Genomic DNA, 6,118 nt, shown 5'->3' with positions numbered 1-6,118 from the left:
GTGTTATAAAGTAACTAAAATCCAACGTCTTCTAAACATCCCAATATTAACGTCATTATAACGTAAAATCCCAACATCATTAGACGTTGAGATTATGTTGATTTTAAGTTGTGTTATAAAGTACCTAAAATCCAACGTCTTCTAAACATCCCAATATTAACGTCAATATAACGTAAAATCCCAACATCATTAGACGTTGATATTATGTTGGTTTCAAGTTGTGTTTTTAAATAACCAAAATCCAACGTCTGTTAAACGTTGTAATATTAACATCCACACAACGTCAAATTCTAACATCATCAGACGTTGATATTTAGTCGATTTTAAGTTATGTTATGAAGTAACTAAAATCCAACGTCTTCTAAACATCCCAATATTAACGTCATTATAACGTAAAATCCCAACATCATTAGACGTTGATAATATGTTGGTTTTAAGTTGTGTTTTTAAATAACAAAAATCTAACGTCTGTTAAACGTTGTAATATTAACGTCCCCACAACGTTAAATTCTAACATCATCAGACGTGGATATTTAGTCGATTTTTAGTTATGTTATAAAGTAACTAAAATCCAACGTCTTCTAAACATCCCAATATTAATGTCATTATAACGTAAAATTCCAACATCATTAGACGTTGAGATTATGTTGATTTTAAGTTGTGTTATAAAGTAACTAAAATCCAACGTTTTCTAAACATCCCAATATTAACGTCAATATAACGTAAAATCCCAACATCATTAGACGTTGATATTATGTTGGTTTTAAGTTGTGTTTTTAAATAACAAAAATCTAACGTCTGTTAAACGTTGTAATATTAACGTCCCCACAACGTTAAATTCTAACATCATCAGACGTGGATATTTAGTCGATTTTAAGTTGTGTTTTAAAGAAACTGAAATCCTACGTCTTTAAACGTTCCAATATTAACATCAATATAACGTAAAAACCCAACATCATTAGACGTTTATATTATGTTGGTTTTACATTGTGTTTTTAAGTAACCAAAATCCAACGTCTGGTAAACGTTGTAATGTTACTGTCCACACAACGTTAAATTCTAACATCATCAGACGTTGATATTTAGTCGATTTTAAGTTATGTTATGAAGTAACTAAAATCCAACGTCTTCTAAACATCCCAATATTAACGTCATTATAACGTAAAATCCCAACATCATTAGACGTTGATAATATGTTGGTTTTAAGTTGTGTTTTTAAATAACAAAAATCTAACGTCTGTTAAACGTTGTAATATTAACGTCCCCACAACGTTAAATTCTAACATCATCAGACGTGGATATTTAGTCGATTTTTAGTTATGTTATAAAGTAACTAAAATCCAACGTCTTCTAAACATCCCAATATTAATGTCATTATAACGTAAAATTCCAACATCATTAGACGTTGAGATTATGTTGATTTTAAGTTGTGTTATAAAGTAACTAAAATCCAACGTTTTCTAAACATCCCAATATTAACGTCAATATAACGTAAAATCCCAACATCATTAGACGTTGATATTATGTTGGTTTTAAGTTGTGTTTTTAAATAACAAAAATCTAACGTCTGTTAAACGTTGTAATATTAACGTCCCCACAACGTTAAATTCTAACATCATCAGACGTGGATATTTAGTCGATTTTAAGTTGTGTTTTAAAGAAACTGAAATCCTACGTCTTTAAACGTTCCAATATTAACATCAATATAACGTAAAAACCCAACATCATTAGACGTTTATATTATGTTGGTTTTACATTGTGTTTTTAAGTAACCAAAATCCAACGTCTGGTAAACGTTGTAATGTTACTGTCCACACAACGTTAAATTCTAACATCATCAGACGTTGACATTTAGTCGATTTTAAGTTGTGTTATAAAGAAACTAAAATCCAACGTCTTCTAAACGTTCCAATATTAACGTCAATATAACGTAAAATCCCAACATCATTAGACGTTGATATTTTATTGGTTTTAAGTTGTGTTTTTAATTAACCAAAATCCAACGTCTGTTAAACATTGTAATATTAACATCCACACAACGTTAAATTCGAACATCATCAGACGTTGATATTTAGTCGATTTTAAGTTGTGTTTTAAAGAAACTAAAATCCAACGTCTTCTAAACGTCCCAATATTAACGTCAATATAACATAAAATCCCAACATCATTAGACGTTGAAATTCTGATGGTTTTAAGTTGTGATTTTAAGTAACCAAAAATACAACGTCTGTTAAACTTTGTAATATTACCGTCCACACAACGTTAAATTAGAACATCATCAGACGTTGATATTTAGTCGATTTTAAGTTGTGTTATAAAGTAACTAAAATCCAACGTCTTCTAAACATCCCAATATTAATGTCAATATAACGTAAAATCCAAACATCATTAGACGTTGAGATTATGTTGATTTTAAGTTGTGTTTTTAAGTAACCAAAATCCAACGTTTGTTAAACGTTTTAACATTAACGTCCACATAACGTTAAATTCTAACATCATTAGACGTTGATATTTAGTTGATTTTAAGTTGTGTTTTAAAGAAACTAAAATCCAATGTCTTCTAAACGTCCCAGTATTAACGTCAATATAACGTAAAATCCCAACATCATTAGACGTTCATATTTTGTTGGTTTTAAGATATGTTTTTAAGTAACCAAAATCCTACGTTTGTTAAACATTGCAATATTAACGTCCACACAACGTTAAATTCTAACATCATCAGACGTTGATATTTAGTCGATTTTAAGTTGTGTTATAAAGTAACTGAAATCCAACGTCTGTTAAACGTAGTAATATTACCGTCCACACAACGTTAAATTCTAACATCATCAGACGTTGATATTTAGTCGATTTTAAGTTGTGTTATAAAGTAACTAAAATCCAACGTCTTCTAAACATCCCAATATAAATGTCAATATAACGTAAAATCCCAACATCATTAAACGTTGAGATTATGTTGATTTTAAGCTGTGTTGTTAAGTAACCAAAATCCAACGTTTGTTAAATGTTTTAACATTAACGTCCACATAACGTTAAATTCTAACATCATTAGACGTTGATATATAGTTGATTTTAAGTTGTGTTTTAAAGAAACTAAAATCCAACGTCTTCTAAACGTCCCAGTATTAACGTCAATATAACGTAAAATCCCAACATCATTAGACGTTTATATTTTGTTGGTTTTAAAATATGTTTTTAAGTAACCACAATCCTACGTCTGTTAAACATTGCAATATTAACGTCCACACAACGTTAAATTCTAACATCATCAGACGTTGATATTTAGTCGATTTTAAGTTGTGTTATAAAATAACTAAAATCCAACGTCTTCTAAACATCCCAATGTTAATGTCAATATGACGTAAAATCCAAACATCATGAGATGTTGAGATTATGTTGATTTTATGTTGTGTTGTTAAGTAACCAAAATCCAACGTTTGTTAAACGTTTTAACATTAACGTCCACACAATGTTAAATTCTAATATCATTAGACATTGATATTTAGTTGATTTTAAGTTGTGTTGTAAAGGCTCTCTGCGTGCGATAGGTCTGCTCTGGGCAAATTGCCGGCGAGACGATGAGGGAGACGGCCGCCCTGTGAAGCATCTGGGGCTCCTGCCTCACCGTCCGCAAAGGCATGTCCTCTGGCTGGCCTGTAAGGGCCAGCTGCTGTGCTGCTGGGTGTAGGAGCACGGTCCACTCTGAGCGGTCGTCCATTATGGCGTATGTGTCCAGCCTCTGGTCCCCATGTTGGGTCACCACTTTGCAGACCTTACGGAGGGCATGACGGTTTCCCCATGGAGGTTTCCCAGTGTAGTCGCCCCCCCCCCCCCCCCCCCCCCCCCCGGTTCCCCCTGGGGGAGCAGGGTGGCTTGATCCGTCAGGGGGAGCCGGGTGGCCGCTTCTTTCTGGGGGAACGGGCTTGGGGCCCGTTCTTGGCTTCCTCTGCTCGGACTTCTTGGCATCCCTAGAGGCCTTGGCTGGAGTTGTCTCCATGAGCCCGGGCAGGGCCAGGAGGTGAATTCCGGGAATAGGTAATCGTGATGGCTGGTCCCGCCCTCTGGGGGGGTCCCAGCTGTCGTGTCCGGCTATCTTGTGGGAATGGTTGACGCCGGCCGGCTGACTGTGCCCCGTGCTGTTGGTCCCAACGTTCGCCATGCCTACCTGAGTGTGGTGTATCCCAGTGGCGGGCTCGGCGGAGCCGTGCCCGTTGCACTCTATTGCATGCTCAGGGTCGGCGACCTTTGTTGGCGGATGTGTCCTGGGTGCGGGTGTTGGTGGCATTGGCAATGGCCGTTGCCCTTGTCTGGGCAGTGGAACCGGGGGTTGCGTAGTTTGGGTCATTGGCTCTGGGGCTGCCGTGCTGACCTGACCCTGGTCGTGGGAGGTGCAAGGCACGGGTGAAATGTTGAGCTGGGGTGCGGGCACCGGTAAAGTGGGTGGCGCCCTCCGGGGTGCTAACCCTGAGGCCGGTACGCACGCCGGCTCGAAGGACCAGTTTGTAAGGAAGTTTATGTGCTTGCCTTGTGTGAAGTGTGAAGTTGCCGGATCTTAGGTAAGGGCTCACGGGCAGTGGTCGATTAGAACCACAGAGATGTCTTTTCAGGCTTTAATGAAATATCAGGCAGATAGGAGCAAGGCAGAAGCCACGTATAGAGCTTACAGATTGCAGAAAGGGGAATAGGACCAAGAAGCATATCATAACAGAACAACACCTTTTTATACCCCCCCACATTCGGGGTATGACACCGTTGGTGATGTCACAACGTCCGGGGAGGTATGACATCATCGGTGACCTCATAAAGTCACGTCTGCCATCACAGTCAGCCTAGACCGTCTGCCATCGCTGATGACCTCACAGGTGAACTCTGACATCATCATCGCTGATGTCACGGCGGTGTCATCATCATTACGTCGTTGGCTCTGGAGCTGCCGTGCTGACCTGACCCCGGTCATGGGAGGTGCGAGGCACGGGTGAAATGTTGAGCCGGGGTGCGGGCACCGGTGAAGTGGGTGGCGCCCTCCGGGGTGCTAACCCTGAGGCCGGGACGCACGCCTGCCTCTGGTCTTGGGAGGCGGGAGGCACAGGTGGAACTGCCTGCTAGCCTGAGTCGTTTTTGAGATATAAGCTTTTACATATTACATGATAAAGCATGCGCGGTGTACACCAACATATGCAGGGTGAACACGGCTGTTTCTCAAGAGAGGTGAGGGCTAGAAGGCTGATCTTTTGGTATGTTTGTGGCACCCCCTGCTACTCTACGACCACCAAGTGTCAGCCTTCTAGCCCACACACAGCCCGCCCACATGCCACCAGGGCTACTTACTATCTAAATTGATCTCAGAAGGGTGGGGGGTGACGCCCCTTGGCCTCGCCCACTTCCATTTAAGGTTATCATTGTAGTTCAGGACCTCCGGCTGAACAGACGTGCAAAGAATTTAGTCATTCTATCCATCCGTTGCAATGCTATGGCAAATTAGCTGTTCCCCGGTCTGAGCGACCCTGATTGGCTCTCATCTTGGCATGGCTTAACGGAATGAAGCGATATTCGCTACACCAGTTCAGGACCTCCGGCTGAACACACGTGCAAAAATTTTAGTCATTCTATCCATCCGCTGCAATGTTATGGCAAATTAGCTGTTCCCCGGCCTTCTGAGCGACCCTGATTGGCTCTCATCTTGGCATGGCTTAACGGAATGAGGCGATATTCGCTACACTAGTTCAGGACCTCCGGCTGAACACACGTGCAAAAAATTTAGTCATACTCTCCATCCGCTGCAATGTTATGGCAAATTAGCTGTTCCCCGGCCTTCTGAGCGACCCTGATTGGCTCTCATCTTGGCATGGCTTAACGGAATGAAGCGATATTCGCTACACCAGTTCAGGACCTCCGGCTGAACACACGTGCAAACAATTTAGTCATTCTATCCATCCGCTGCAATGTTATGGCAAATTAGCTGTTCCCCGGCCTTCTGAGCGACCCTGATTGGCTCTCATCTTGGCATGGCTTAACGGAATGAGGCGATATTCGCTACACTAGTTCAATACCTCCAGCTGAACACACGTGCAAAAAATTTAGTCATTCTATCTATCCGTTGCAATGCTATGGCAAATTA

This window comes from Poromitra crassiceps (assembly GCF_964638095.1).
Source record: "Poromitra crassiceps genome assembly, chromosome: 12".
In the NCBI taxonomy this organism is placed as follows: Eukaryota; Metazoa; Chordata; class Actinopteri; order Beryciformes; family Melamphaidae; genus Poromitra; species Poromitra crassiceps.
Note: the sequence above shows the minus strand (reverse complement) of the source record.